General features: G+C 31.9%; 1 protein-coding gene across 1 annotated transcript in view; it reads right to left on the bottom strand.

Moving 5' to 3' along the window:
• The window catches only part of LOC107447565 (NPC intracellular cholesterol transporter 1), a 98,131-nt gene extending 82,163 nt beyond the window's left edge, over positions 1-15,968 (bottom strand). Inside the window, exon 1 of the mRNA XM_071181910.1 lies at positions 15,802-15,968. The gene's annotated coding sequence lies outside the window, so the exon portion shown is untranslated. The remainder of the gene's footprint in view (positions 1-15,801) is intronic.
• Between the last annotated feature and the right edge of the window lie 1,368 nt (positions 15,969-17,336).

Raw genomic sequence — 17,336 nt, 5'->3', positions numbered from 1 at the left:
CATCAACTGTACAACATTGTAGCAAAAGAAATTGACAGGTTATGTTATATAAATTATAAAGCTACCTTTCTGCATTTTTGTGCTGCAAATTCCTTTATTTGCTCATCACATTGTAAGTCCTTCGTTAAATCACAATTAATGGATAGAACTGATAAATGATTGAGTCGATGGTTCGACATTGTTGTCCTATATTTGTTTTCTTATATGACATCCTGGAGAAAGAGCGCACCGCTTCACAGCTAGTGATTGGCAAAGTTAAAAAGATTTTTAAGATAGTATAGCAATTTAAGAAAAAATCAACAAGTTTCTTTTCATAAATTAGCATAAAAATTTCACTGCAAGAGGTGTAAGACTCTGGCTTAGACTGAAGTAAATAAGATTTTAAAATGAATGCACTCATTCACTAAATGCTCGTTTACGTCATCTGGATAATAATCAACAATATTACGTACACTTTCCAGATCTATGTTTTCCATATTTTTGTCTTGCAAATTCATTAAAAATTTGAATTTCTTGCTATACATCTCATAGACTTGGTTCCTTTTATTTAAATCCATAATCAGCTTATCCAACGCAACGTTTAGCGTGTCTCTTTTAAATTTTTCTCCTCCGTATACTGAGAATTTATCTGTGGACTTATCTGAAAATTTTGGAGCAATGCGTCTCTTGTTTATGTCATTGTAGTCTATTCCCACACAAGTACTTAATTTTTTACCTTTCTCTTCGTATTCCTTTAGCTTCTGATCTGATTGGTGCCTTTATGTTGTTCAGTTGTTCACGAAGTCTTTTAATGACACAATTAACTTGTTGCCTTCACAAAAATCTAAACCAGGGCTCTGTATTTTTTTATTAACTAAATTAAATCTCCCCAAAATTTCTTCCCATCAAATAATCAAAATTGCAGTATCGAGTTTCGCCATTTTATTGAATAAATTACTTGCCTCTTTCCGGAAATCATCTTTCTCATTCTAATTTTCGCTGAAACTTTCGAAAATTTTCATAATGTCATCATAATTATTTTTCAAAGCTTTGACAGCATCATAGTGACAAGACCATCTGGTCTGGCTTAAACTTTTTAACGTAAATTTGAGTTTTGTTTCACGATTTAACAGTTCCCACCTATGGGTCGAAGTAGAAAAGAAAACGTATATTTTTTGCATTGCTCCAAAAAAGTTCACAATTTCGGTTGCAACCTTAACAGATTCTTCACCAATTAGGTTAAGGGAATGCGCAGCACATGGCACATAATCCGTGGATTTATTTTTTTTGTTTTAGTAGTGCTTGTACACCATTGTAGTGACCCACCATATTAGCAGCGTTGTCATAAGATTGTCACCTACAATTACCCAGTAGTAGTCCATTTGTTTCTAAAAAGTCTTGTAGAATATTAAATAAATGTAAGTCAGTATGACTACTAATTTTAATGAAGGATACACATCTTTCATGCACTTTTCCCCGAAAACAGTATCGTAATACAATAGCAAGTTGATCATTGTGAGATAGATCTGGAGTAGTACCCATCACAGTTGAATAATACTTCGTGTCGTCGTTATTTATTTGAGTTATAATTTGATTAATTATCTGTCGGCCCATAATCTCAATTATTTCTTCATATACTTTTTTTGATAAGTACGATATTATCGGTTTCGGTCGCAGCTCTCGTTGTTCAATGTGTTCACGAATGAATGGATCGAACTCTGCCAATATCTCCAGAGCACTCATAAAATTACCATTATGTGGAGAACCAAATACTTCCTCGGAACCTCTAAATGCTAAGCCCCTTATACTTAAAAATTTGACCTCTGCAATAACCCGTTTTAGGACAATGTGATAAAATTCTGTTTCTTTTCTTAATTGCTTCTGAAGCTGCTTGTCTAAAACAGATATATTTTCCTTTCCTGTCAAACACACTAACATTGATTTCTTATATTTATTAGAATTTTCAGGATTTTCTAAACAAGTTCCTATGTGTTTCCAATCAGAAAATCTGGTTGTGTATTGAGACGGGATTTTAGAAAAAGTTTGCAAGTCAAACAAAAAACAGTACAGTCGATGTAATATTGTTCTTCACATCACATTTTAATTCTTTGTAATGAGTGCAGTAATTCACAAATTATCATTAAAAATCGATTAAAAAGTTCATTTAGTATTGAAAAAATACATTAAAAGCAAAAAAAACATGACTTATAATTCTTTTTACTTACCAACTAAGAGCAGGAAATATTTTCTTGTACTGATTATGTACTTTCAATTATAAGTAAAATAAGAGAAAGGTCCGGTCTTTATAACTCTTAAGTTATCATTTATTAGTAAACTAAACAAGTTTGTTACTTTGACGACAAGAACAGATGTGCGGGGGAAAAAAGAAAAAAAAATTACGTCGGACGTTAAACGGCGCGGTGCGAAGTCCCCCGTAATAGACGCGAAAAAATACACTGACCAAAAACAAGCGACGGGGAATTCCCGTTCCGTTCGAAGACGCGCACATGCATGGGTTGATTGATCTCAGGGTTGCCAACCTTATAATAGTTTTTTTTTTAATATTAGATACTTTTTTAATTCAAAATGTCACCTATTGTTTTCAGTGGGCACTGGGGCCCTTTGTATCCACGGGGCCCTGAGCTGCAGCCCAAAAAGTCCTTAAGTAGATCCAAGTTTCATATAATTGTTTTATTTGAAGATATTTAGAGCTAGTTATGGAGACGTCGTTCCCTTATGCTGGCTGGAGTAGCTCATCGGGCAAGGGGACTCTAACCCATGGTCCGTCTACCACTGAGGATATTTTACGTCAGCACTGTGGTCGGTGCGAGCCGGGTGCGGAATTCATATCAACCAGCCATCGTCGGTATTCACCTCATTGGGAGGCGAGCGCTCCATCCCCTGAACCACCACGACTCACAAACATACATTAAAGAAAGGGTTCAGTCAATGCAAATCTTATTTCAAGTTCGTTGAGCCTAATTGGTACAGTATTAGATACAGTTCTAAAACTTCGCATTATAATTTTTACATTAAAGTTTATAATTTTTATTAAAATTCATAATGATAATATTTACATTACATTCGAAAGGTACAGCGCTGTCGAATGTTAGTCTATTAACGCTAGTTTTAAATTTAAAAAAACTTAAAACGAAATCCAAAATTTAACTTATAATCCGAAATCGAGAAGGATTTCAGGCAATTTAATTATTTGTATAGCAAGGCTCGCACTGACTTGAACAAATTTAAAATAAAACCCCGGATTTTGTAACTCGACATAATAATTTGTAAACATTAAATGTTACAATTAATACAGAAGCATTAAAATACATCTGGTTTTCCAAATTTTTCTACCACTTATAAGGACGTAATACATATAAGTGGAGTATTTTTTCTACCACTTGTTCTGTTCTGTTAAACTGAACAAAAGTGCGAATTTTTTCGTTGGTATTTTTAATTAATAATTTTAGTAGTTCTGAAAGATTTTGTGAATCATTCAGACAGCTGACTATAAAAGTTAATACAGCTGAATAATCAAAATATTTTTTTTTTATTGGTAAATTATTTTTAGAACGTAGACTGGGTTCTCTTACTTTTATGTTCACGTTAAATTTCTTCTATGTATTCATAATCACAGTTTTATTCACATCAGATGCAATATTGATTCATTTGAGAAATGCTTTTTTTAAATTAATATACACGGAGGTGACAATTTTATCTATCACTGCTGTACCTCAGTGTCATCAAACTACACTTATTGCACACAATGTAACATACAGCTCTAAAACACCTTAATAACTTTTTGGTATAATAGTCGGATTTTCTTGTTTACAACTTAAGTACAATTCGTATGGTTCGAGAAATTGACTTTAAGTATACTAATAAATATGTGCAGACGGTATTTTGGTCGGTGCTTGAAATTAAAATAATCAAACACAAAATCTTTTTGTCCCACAGATCACCCGAAGTCAAGCATCACTAGCTGCTCTCAGTAAGAGGGTGGGTGACCACTTTGAACAGCCTGCGTAGAGACCGAGGGTGCGCGGTATCAGTTCTCATTAAACTGTTCTACCGTAAAGTGCTTGACTTCGCTCGCAGATAGTCGGGCTACCAAAGCAGGGGAGTCAACCCCTCCAGTGGCGTACGCAGAATTTTTTCAAGGGGGGTGTTCATAATTTTCTGAAGCTACTAAAAGAAATTCGAGTATGCAATAAAGCACTCTTATTTCTCTAATTTAGACAGCTAGACAGTTTTGACTTTTTATTTAGACAACATTGTTTAGTTAAATTTTGATTTGATTTTTTAAGTTTAAGAACATAATGTAATATCTTCTCGCATGTAATATCTTCTGAAAAAAGTCCAATGTCATATGGGTGGGAAGTAACACTTTGAGGGCCACTTTCACATTCATCAGATTTTGTTATGCTAGAAACGTTTTCTTCAACGGAAGTATCACATTTCTGCACAACAGAAAAACTTACATTGTACTCCGTTCCCCTTTTTATATAATTTTTCACCGCATCTCCAAAATGCTCGAATTGTCTCAAAGACGACAGAACGTCTCAGATTCCAGAATCATCGCGTAAAGACCTCGCGAATGACAGCCAGTCTCGAAAACTATCGCGACTGGCAGAACAGAAAGGAACCAGTCCATAACAGTACCACGTGAATTTGGTTTCAAAAGTACAACCCTATTATAGTAAATGTTTTTTCAGTATTCTGAGAAATACCGTGAAAAAAAAAGGTAGGCATAAGGCAAATAAAAATGTATAGTCTTAAAAAATAATACCCGCATAATTACTACTAAAATGTTTATTTTTGCCATTTTGTCTGAGCTCAAGGGGGGTGTTCAAACCCCTAAACCCCTCCCTTGCGTACGCCACTGAACCCCTCTACAGAGGATTGCGACAGCATGTCTTCGGATCATCCTCAGAGATGTTCTCCATTAGCGCATTGTAGAGCTCTAGTGCGACGTAATAAAGTACCTACTTAGCAAAACCTTTTTTTGTTGTTGACGTGTTTCGGTTTCTGATCATAAAAATATTGGGTGGGACGGAACCTCAATCTAAAAAGTCTAAGCACGATAGCTTAATCGGGAGAAAGGTCAAAAATTTGGATCTCTTAATATTAATTACAGCCGACTGGACTGTGCAGGGGTCAGAGAACTGGCCTTGCATCAGAAAGGTTCTGGGTTCGAATCACGGACCCATGGTTATTCTTTCATTATCTGTCCTTACTGTGGGAGCAACGTTGGCCTACCTAATAGGGTGCCCATGAAATAGTGGCCAACAAATCTGTCTTGTAAATACCAGAATTGTCGAAACGTAAACATAGGTGGGCATTGAAAATAATATATATATATATTCTATTTTGGACTGCGAACCGAAAAACACGAATTTTACAGTTCCGTGGCTTTTGAAGATTACGCTATTTGTTTAATTGAAACTTGGATTTGGGAATTTGATGTTCTGTTTCGAAAGGATCGTGATTCAGTAACTTGCAAACTGTAAACGTGGAGTTCCTATTGCCGTGAACTATCAGGCTAGTCAATTTTCTTCACTTGCTCTGGTAAGCACTTTTATCTCTAATTAATTTAAAAGAAATTGCTTTTCTCTATCTAGTAGTTACTTTAAATGATTTTAACTTATCGATCAATAATGATCTCGTTAAACAAACTGGTGCATTTTATGAATGCAGTTTGAATTAAATAAAAGCGTTTTAAATTTAAACAAGCGTTAAGACTTTATTTTAACAAATATCAGTGTTAATGTTTTGATAAACCGTGGTGATAAACCACTCTCGTTTCCGAAGATTTATATCACCCTTCGTTAGTGACTTGAATTGATTAATTGCTCTGGAGTACTTCAGGTCTCCAATTTTGAACCTCTGCTATTCATGTTATTTATTAAAAATCTCTGTTGTGTACTTAAAAGTTCTGGATTTTTATTTTTTTACAGATAATTCAAAGTTTATAAATACAATTTCGGGTGCAGTTTGTTTGGAACAAGATCTAGATAGCTTATAAAACGGATGTAATATCAACCGTTAAGATCTTAATATTGAAAAATGTTCTATTCTTACTGATACGCAATAATTCTCATATAAAATGAACAATATTACTTTGAATCGTTAGGATATTATTAAAGATGTTACTTTTAAATGTAATCTTTCTCATCGCATAAATAATCTAGTTTCCAAAGCGTATCGTAAACTTTTATTTTCTAAAACGCATAATCAAAGACAAATGGGCTGACTTTGTAATTTCAATTTTATTAAAATATATTGCAGTGATTCGTCTTGTTTATTATTTTTCTATTAAGTTCTAAACTAATATGATTGACTAGGAGGCTTCGCCCCCTGCTCGCTGGTGCTCGCCAACCCCCGGAACTGCTTTCGCAGTTCATTTCGGATTGCTTCGCAATCCGATGCTCGCTTTGCTCGCTCATTGGATATACGTTCTTAACGTCTAGCTTTTATATACTTTTTTGCCTTTTTTTATACTTTGTATACTTTTCAATATTAATTTGAAATTGCAAACAGTTCACATATTTTTCTTAATCACACTATTCTAAATTTCAGTTGTTGAGAAAAGTAACTGTTGTAAGTTTTGTTTTAAAGTCTTTCCCACAAAAGGGCTAAAGCCATGTGTTGTTAAACAATATGAAATGTAGTCTGCCACTGAACGCCAGATGTAAAGCATCGGCTTCGCTAAAGATAATTTTGTATTTTTAATTCTCTGAATCTAATTTTTGCGCACCTTACAGGTCAAATATTTTTTGATTTTTGACATTAAATTAAACAGTAGAAAACAAAAAATTTCTTTTACATTGAATTATATTAAGATAAGCAAGTCTTATATTTGTTTGCTAATAATTTTTGATTTCCTTAAATAGTAATAGATTGTAATTCCTTAATTAGTAATAACTAATAGAGATATGGCGAAATACGCAAAAGTTGAATTTAACAGAAAGAGAAACCAACGTTTAGCCGCTGTCCTGACGGTCACTATATAGGGACCATAAGAATAGAAATGATTTTTTTTTTTTCCACGCGTGTTCCATCAATGATCTTTATAAATTTCGGAGGTTGGTTCATCAAGTAAAAACCCATTTAACCACACAGAATCTTAAATTCTGATTAAATGACACTTGTTGTCCAGTTCGTTTGCATAAAAGTTTTGTATATTTTTGTGTGAAATTTTTTTTAAAATTTTTAGTAGAATAGTTTATAAACATGTTTCATTTTTCTTTCTGTTTAATTGACTAAACACATAAATTGCATTATCATGTTTTTTTATATTTTTGTAATTGTAAATAATTATTTCTTCCTTCTCATAACTGAAAAGATGTTATTTGTAGTGGGGAAAAGGAACAGTCGTACCAACCTGAATTTTATAAATTTAAAGTTTTTTAAACTTTTTTATTTTGGCTTACCAAAAATTTTTTTTTTTGGGGGGGGGGGGTGTAATACAAAAATAATAAATACTTTTGTATTAATAAAAGAATTAAAACTCTTTCGGTTTCATAAAATGTCTTTATTATAGAGTAAGAGTAGAGATATTCTATTTTGGAAATTCAAGGCTGAAAACATACCATTGAATAATAATTAGATTTATATTTGAAAGGAGGAGTTATTTTTAGAATCTTGTCCCTCTTTCACTTCCATATTAGGAAGCATTAAATGATTTTCCATAGTGCGTAGAGTTACAAAGGCATGTACGACTGGAACCTAATTACACCAATCTCTGTACTATTTAATGCAAGACCGAAGGTTTTCGCATGTCTTTTGCTAAATAACGTGTTCCAATAAACATCTGCCAGAACCATCCGGAGTCTTGTCCACTCCCCCTCCCTTGTGGAGGGCGGATGTGAACTGTTCTAACCACCAGCATTTAATAAACCTTTTGATAACTTATAATGATTTTGACTGCATTTCTTAAGATGAATACACCAATGATAACAGGGATGTAGCCCTGTTATTATTATTATATGTGTGTGTGTGTATGTATGTATAGCGAAATACACTTGTGGTGCATTTTCGACGAAAAATATGTCGAGGTAAACCATTTGTTATCGACAAAATACGAATCGAAAATGGCGTCTGTAATACCGGACCAGTGGTGACATTTTCTTCGTAAATCCCTTTTTATGACTGCCCACATACCTTCGATCTTATAGACCAGATTCAAAACAGCCGGTATCCAACGTAGAACTAACGGATCTCTGAAATTACAACCGTTGAAAATAACGCTAAAATCTAAACCAATCAGAATCACGATTGGGTTTCGACATCGTTCAGCTAGGCGATCAACCGCGATCACAACTTGGCGAGAATCAAGGGGCACCCTCAAATATAATCTACCCCTTTAGACTAATGTTAATCTTAAATTTTTAATTATATTTTTTAATAGATAATACTTTAAATAGTTTGTGATTGTATAAAATTAATATCTTCTAATTATCTCATTTCTATGATTTTTTAAAATAAATCCTCTTTCCTTAAAATCTACCTATCACATAACAAATCAAAATAAATGGTATGAATAAAGAAACAATTATTTTTTAGCATTCAATTTCATAGCTCACTTTTCCTTTTGTTTTTTCTATCAATATAATATTGCAATAGCCTAGTAACAAGAGATCATGTTTATTCCATGTTAATAATTTTGGAATTCAATCTTACACTTAGTATAAAGATACCTTTTCTTTCCTACATATCTTAGTGCCATGTTAAGACAATTACTCATACATAAGTTTGGTTCATTATATTTATTTCTCACTGGATTTTAATAAAATTATACAAATCAATTTTGCTTCTGTTTCAGTTAAAATTTTTTAACCATTTGCTCCAGACAACCTGACTCAAATTTGATTTCCTTTGTTTTCTATTCAATATCTTAACCATTCAGGCTAAATACTTAGGATTATCTTAGACAAATAATTAAGGTCATACAAGCACTCTCTCCCGACCACTTGACCCTATTTTGACAATTCTTAGTTCTCCACATAATCATTAAACAAACCTTGAAAACAACATTCGTTTGTTTCAAATTAATATTAAAACATAGTTCAATCGCTCGTTCCCGACCACCAAACCCTAAAATGAATTTCCAAAGTTTCAAGATCAACCAAATAACAAATTAAATAAACAAATAGAATGGTTAAATCTCCATTCTCAACTTTTAATTTCTTAACCCTAATTGATGGAACTCCACCACTATTACAATAATTACATTAATTTCTTCATTAAGATTCACTTTCACCAATCACCAATCTCTTGTTGCTCTATAACTGTATATTAACACATAATACTCACAACCCAATGTTTACTATTCTTACTTTATTCTTTTTAAGTTTTTACTGATTTTATTTCTTATTTTATTTATATCTTAATCTAAAAGAATGCTCATTCTGGGGGCTTATTTGGGGGCAGGGATTGACTCCTCATCGCCACATTTCTCATTGCATAAAAAAACACACACACAAACCAAATATTGTTACACTTCAACACAGCCTTTTGCCTAAAACATTGGACTCCAAAAAAAAAAAAAAAAAACTGGTCCTGTTTGGATGACAAAAATCCAATTGATAAACTACTACTTGTAATTATACGAAACATCAATCACAGAGTCAGAGACAAATCTCCTATTCTACCAAAATGCCAAAGTGAAAACTGCTCAGATCTCGAATCAAAGTGAATCTCGAATTTCTCCGGCAGCTACTGCAATTCTTACAACCAGATCCTCAGCATTGTCAACAGGGGTGCCATAAGCCAACGTTTTCATGTGACCCCAGAAATAAAAAGCAAAGCATGATAGGTCGGGTGACCGAAGAGGCCAACGCACCGGAGAGCTCGGAAATTTCGTACAACGCCATTTACCGCCTCTGGAAAGCATTTCCGACCCCGCATTGCTATATGATTTCGAGTCGTCAGGATGCACTCTACCCCTCTTAGGAGTTCTGAAACGTTTAACTGAGACACCCGTATATATATTGGTTTCAACAAGTGTTACATAAAAAAAAGGATAACCCTCCTACGCCGCAGACACTGTCAGCTCATAGGACATGCATCACCAAGAAAATTGTAAAAATCAAGTATCCTGTGAGATATGTGGAGGAAATCATCCCAAGGAAAACTGCACAAGCGAAACACATTTGTGTATCAACTGTTTAGAATCAAACCAACGCTACAAAAAGAATCTTAACTACCATCATACTGCAGCGGATCCAGCCGCAACCTATCCAGCGTGCCCGAGCTACCTAAGTGCATTGGACAATCTCAAGAAACAACAACAAGTTCATTAACAGAAGATTTTCTCAAACCAGTATCTGATAGGTACAAACTCAGACAATAAGGCACCTTCCATCCAAAACAGACTTCGAAGTTAAAGCCCACAAACTAAAAACTTTTATATATAAGTTAAATTTTTATTTCATTTTTATTTTATAACCCAGATCCACTAATCTTAATCTCATTTTATAATTCCCCTTCGGACAATGAAAATCAATTAATTAACAACAACCCAGATCCACTAATCTTAATCTCATTTTATAATTCCCCTTCGGACAATGAAAATCATTTAATTAAAGATCTACTTTTGCAGACCTCAAAATACTTTAACAATTCTACTCTATTTATTAATTTGCGGGGACTTTAATGCACATCACGACTTCTGGGGTTACGCTAACACTGATGCCAGGTGCGATACCCTGTTTGAACTTATTATTTCTAACAATCTAAAAATATTGAACACCCAAAACGCTCCACCAACTTTTGTTACTACTCGATCTTCCTCCTTTCCAGATTTAATGCTAACAAATAGTCAGAAGCTCCTCAACTATTCGAATTGGGAAGTTTTCGACACAGAAACAAACTCTGATCATAAATATATCAAAATTCAACTAAACGATTCTTTTCCTTTCTCATCCTTTATTAGATTTAAAACAAAATACGATAATTACAACAAATTTAAGAAAATCTTTTCAAAATTTCATAATTAATTAAATTAGTAATTTAGACAACATAGACACCCTATTACAACTAAACGATTTCACAGACGACTTAATCGATAAAATTTTTAATTCTTGTAAACTTTCGTATAAAACAAAAGCAATTAACAAGCAATCAAATCCCACATGGTGGAATAGTAAATTGTAGATACTCCAAAAAGAACTGCAAGTGACTAGGAAATGATACCAACGTTTAAAAATAGAAGACGAAATTAACAAATACAAAATCATATATAAACTTAAAAGAGCCCATTTTAAAAAATAAATTTTCAAGGCTAAATATAATACTTTGTATATAATAATTTTTGTGAAAACACCAACAATACATTTGGAAAGCACTATAAAACGTCTTTTAAGACAAGCCTCATCCTTCCATATTTACAGATATATTTAACACTAACTCACCTTCAGAAGAAGCTTCACATATTTTAGAGAATCTTTTCCCAGACAATAACATAATCTCAATAAATAATTTCCACAACCCAAATTCTAATCTTGACCCACCTTTCACATAAAATAAATAGGATAATTTAATTAAAACTCAAAATAATAATAAAGCCCTTGGCATCGACGGTATTGATATAGTCAAAAAACTTCTTCTATTTTTTGGTAATCTAATTCTTAAATTTTTCAACAAATGTCTCTTACTCAAATGCTTTCCAGATCATTTTAAAAAGGGCAAGTCTTACTATTTCTGAAAACTAATAAAAATCCGAAACTATTACCATCATACAGATCAATTACACTACACCATTGTCTAGGCAAATTTCTAGAAAAACTTATTACCAAGAGAATAATCTATTATATAAAAAAATATAACATTTTATCAGACAAACAATTCGGTTTTCGTTTCGGCAAGTCTATAAATCATGCACTTCAAAATTTTCTAGATAATATAAAACATCTTAAAAACAACTTTAAACATGTCGCAGCCACCTCCCTTGATATTAAAAGCGCTTTTGATAATCTACAATATAATTTAATTTATAAAGAAATTTCAACTTCAAATCTCCCTAAAAATTTATGTCACATGATAGAAGATATCAACAGAAATAGAATTACTATTCTATCAACAAATCAAGGATTCAAAACAAAACATATACTCAAAGGTTGCCCACAGGGTTCGTGTATAGGTCCGACAGCTTGGAATTTTTTAATCAATAGCTTGCTCAATACAAATATGAACAATCAAATTATACAAGCATTTGCCGATGATATTATTCTATTAACGTTTGGAAATTCAAGAAGAGATTTAGAAATTAATATTAACAACTCACTCAATATTATTCAAAATTGGCTAACAAGCAATAATCTCAATTTATCAATAGACAAATCTGTTTTCATCCATTTCTCCTACTCAAGCAGGCGTCCGATCTTCAAAATAAACAACCAGAAAATCTCACAAAAGAACCATTTCAGACATTTGGGAGTGATATTAGATGGGAGTCTTAACTGGGGTCCACATGTTAAAGACCTGAAAGAGAAATCAAACCAACTACTCACTTTCCTTTGTAAAATTAATACAAAATCCTGGGGCATAAACCAGAGAGCTCGAAAACTCATATATAAAACTGTAATAATCCCTTCCTTAACCCACGGTTCATGTGCATGGGCACAAAAAATCTCACCTAGAATCTCAAGAACTTTAGACTCAATCCAAAGGAAATTTCTTCTGAACATTACAAGAGCTACCATTCCACTCCTACAGCTGCTCTACAAGTCTTAGCTGGATTCCCACCTCTCTCAGAACAACAGATCGCGTCGTTGTCGTGTTCAATAATTATAACTCAACTCAAAAAAGACATTTTCTATAACAATATTAATTATCAATACAGTACTTACGAATAAAAACAAACAAAACCGATTTTTCACCCTTCTCAGTCTATCACTAATTTAATCAGTTTAGCAGGAAAAAAAATTATAATCAATTAGATCCATACATTTTTTTCACAGACAGTTCGAAAACAAATACTGAAACTGGTTTTGCATTCTTTATCATAAATCCTTCTAATCATTACACAATTAATAATTACAACTCAATCTTACAAGCTGAACAACTTGCTATTTCAGAATGCATTAAATTCATCAAATCACTGACTTCATTTAAGGCATCTAAAAAATATACAATCTGGTCGGATTCTAAATCAGTACTATACTCTATAATCAATCCAGGCACGAAAAATTCACTCTCGGCTAAAATACAAAAATTACTCCTTAATACAAATATATTTATCTCATGGATTAAAGCACATGACGACAGAACAGTCAATGAAAATGCAGATGCCCTATCTAAATTATCGACAACTAAACAACAAAATTACTCATATCCCTTCCCGATTTCACATCTCAAGAATCAACTTCAGAACTCTTTATCACAAATTTGGCAAAATTATTGGAACAATTCCGATGAGGGAAGAAGATTATATAAAATTATTAATAAAGTAGATTATTTCAGGACGATATCATCAAAACAAGAAATCTGGTTTTTAACTGGGCATGGTCCTTTTCCATATTATTTTAAATATCTAAACATCTCAGATAATGATCACTGCACATGCGGCCTTCTGGGCACTCCAGAACACTATCTTACTGAATGCATCTATACACCTTCATGGCATACTCGTGCATCGAATATCACTAATCTACCAACCTGGCAAAAACAATTCATAACTAACAATACACTTAAAACCAAATTATTATTAGTAATGAATTTTCTTTTTGACAATAATAATATTCTAAAATTTTAAATATAAGAAAAAAATTAATATATATTTTGGAATGCTTACCTATATGTTGTAAATATTGTACAAATCTTTTTTATTTATTATTATAACATTTTAATTACTTTCTTTTATTATTTAATACCTAGAAATCGAAATGTTAATGGAGAACTAAAAAAAAATATTTTTTTTTTATTAACCTTTTTTTTTAATATTTTACTTTTCAAAATTCATTTATTGTCACTTTCTATATGTCATAATACAAAAAAAAATTCTTGTTTAAACTATAATTAATATTTCAGTATATTTGTAAACAATTTAATATTTCTGTATAATTTGTTAACAAAATTGTAACCTCCTTTCTTTTGAAATTTTAAATAATTGGATGAGGTTGACTGGAATAGTGGGCAGACGCGGATTATAGGGGTAAGGGTTTTACTAACCTAGATACGTATCCGCGTCTGGAAGGAAAGAAAGTAAGTCCCTTTGCCGTCTGGCTAACCGTGGTAGGTCTTCCTCTCCATGTAACGCAAATGCAGGTTACTGCTATCAAAAATTCCTCCTAGAAAGCAAATTTCTTCCAATACTTAATTCATGAGTTCCCTTGTCTTCTGGATTGGGTTCAAAATTACAATGCTACGGAGTAGGGCCGGGATAGCCTAGTTGGTAGGGCATTGGGCCCACGTCCAAAAGTTCGATCCCCTCAAGCCGAAGACTCCCCGTGTAGTAAATAGTGACTGATGCACGTTAAATTTGTTGAGTCGCAAAGTCCTCCGTGTTCCCATAAATCAATACCTCTGGAGGTATTGATCCAAAAGTTTCTTTGTCTTCTGGATTGGGTTCAAAAGTACAAGGCTATGGAGTTAAACATTAGTTGTCGTAGACCGGCAGTTCAACGACGGATATAAAATAAAATGCTACGGAGTAAAACATAGGTAGAAGTAAACTGAAAATTAGGTCGGCTGTTTAACGATGGTGTAATAAAATGTATGTATATGTCGAGTTTATTTTAATCTGTTTTTAAAACATTAATTTATTTTTTCAATAAAACTTTATTTATATCCAAAGTTAAAAATGAAACATTATTATTACTTTTATTTATTTTTGTTTTTATTATTATATATTAAAAAAATATGATATTAATATTTTTTTTTTCTCATGTAAAATTTGATGACATGGTAATGCCTATTTAACAATTCCTGCAAAAAGAATTATATAAAAAAAGATAACACGTTCAGCTTGATCAGAATATTTTACTAATGGAGAAAAATTAAAATTTCTTAAAATAGCACTGTCATTATGTATGAAGTATGCAGGTATCCTGAAGACAATAAAAAGAAAAAATTACATTATTTTGCGATACACCGTTGCAAACTCTTTGTTATTTTAATCTTTAAACTACTTTCATTTTTGGTTGAATTAAAAACAAAAAATTGACATAGTTTAATAAATATATAAATTTTTAAAAACTGGTTTTATGTACATTAATGGAGAATATAACCTTTTTAATGGTCTCATATTTTGAAATTTGGTATTATCTATAAAAAGAGGATAAAATTGTTAAGATGAAAATAACCCTTTTCCTCATAAAAATTGATTTAATATCAATTTATATTTGGTTCCATTAACAAAAGTGACATAGTTAAAATGAACATACAAATTTTGAAAAATCTGTTTTATGTACAGTGATGGCTCTTTTATAATTAGCTCTTCTTTATATATAAGCTTTTTTATATATAAACTCTTTTATTGTTCCATATTTTGATACTTGCTATAGTAAATAAAAATAAAATAAATTGCAATAATTACTTTTGTATTTGGCTCAATTAAAAAAACGTGACCATGTTAATAAAGATATAAATTTTAATAAAGTTAATAAGTATATAAATTTAAATAACTATATAAATTTTAATTAAATTAATAAGTATATAAATTTAAATAAATACATACATTCTAAAAAATTAGCTTTATGTACAACATTAAAATAGAATATAAACTTATATCGTGTGTTATCTTGAGATTTAAAGCTTATTTTTCTTCATAGAGATTTTTTTGAAATTTGACAGAATCAAATATTGAAAATAAAAACTTACTCATACATTCTTTTTACTCCAGCTTTTTTTTGACTGTTCGTTCCTTCATTTTCTACATGAAAATTCTTCTAAATATTGTTTTTTTTTCTCTGCTTCACGGTTATGAATTCCAGACATCGAATGAAATAATCCATTTTTGATGCATACACGTGCGCTAGACCCAGTACGCGTTGTTTCGCAATACCACACCGATTTATTATCTTTATCATTTTTTTTAAGTGATATAGATTAAAAATTAAGACTTTGCCTCCTCTTTTAGAAGGAAAAAAGTGAAAGTTATTTTCGGCCATATTAAAATGTATATGTTAACGCAACTGATGTGTAAAATGTAGTGAATCTAAAAGTAAAATTGTCATTGATTTGTTCACTTCTCTTTACAAACGTCTCTCTTGTATTAGTATATGCTTATATGAACCCAGTTAGTTTTGACAAAAATAGAGTTAAAAATATTTTTTATCAGCAAGTAAGACTCCTCAGTTCATAATTGCTGGTGCGTCACCTCATCCTTCACCAAAACGAAGGGGTGTACAACCAAAGCCTCCTATCTAGGAGGCTTTGGTACAACCTTAACTCCCCATATCATTATCTCATTCACCAAAGATTCAGCTTCTTAGAGGAGTGGGGGCGGAAATCCAGGTGCACGTACAGTTTGTCTACGGTAAGAACTCCCCCCGCCACAAAGTCTGTGGCCGTCTGCTGCTATGGAAACAAGAATAGCGCATTTCAGGGAAGGTAGTTTCTCTTTAGTCTAGGGCTAACACAATAGACCAAAGAAAAAGATTCCCTTTCTCTAGCAGACCCTAAGCAACGACCCCACACACCTACATGAAATAGTTATTCCTCGTTACTATAGTCACCGCCACGGGTCCAGACGAATTGGAAATAAAGCGACGAATTTTCAAATTATGGTATACAATATCACAAATTATAATACTTCATAATTTGCCAGTATTTGACTAATCGTTCTATCTTTTCTGGCCAAATGATATACTACACATAGATATAATTTATGTCATATCAATTTTGTTATCAAACTTAAATGAAAGTCTCATCTCAATTTCATTTAATGTACCTGTCAATACAATTATATAGTATATAAAATTTTATAGTAAATTTAAATTTACCTTTCTTTCTGTAATTTACAAGGGAATTATCAACTTACAAGAGGATTTATTTTAAGGAAATTTTGTTGATGTTTTTATTCAATTTCTAGCTGTTTTCAAGGAAATTTTTTTGTTATCAATATACTGACTCTAAAAATAAATAACGCATTAATGATAAGGTAATAAATCTGATCTTAAAATATTACCATCATTTGAAGCCCGTAAATATTTTAATTTTCCTTAACTTCAAAAAAAAAAAATTCTTTTTTCTTAATACATTTTTTAAAAATATATTAATAACTTTCACGTTTGAATAAAAAGATTCCTCCCGAAATCATCATCTACACAATATACATCAGATAATGCTTAAAAAACATTTGTGTTATTTCAAGAAGAAAACAAATCGATTGCAATTTTTATTATGAATGTAAA

The sequence above is a fragment of the Parasteatoda tepidariorum genome, chromosome 6, assembly GCF_043381705.1.
Source record: "Parasteatoda tepidariorum isolate YZ-2023 chromosome 6, CAS_Ptep_4.0, whole genome shotgun sequence".
In the NCBI taxonomy this organism is placed as follows: Eukaryota; Metazoa; Arthropoda; class Arachnida; order Araneae; family Theridiidae; genus Parasteatoda; species Parasteatoda tepidariorum.
Note: the sequence above shows the minus strand (reverse complement) of the source record. Positions and strands in the feature narration are given on the sequence as shown.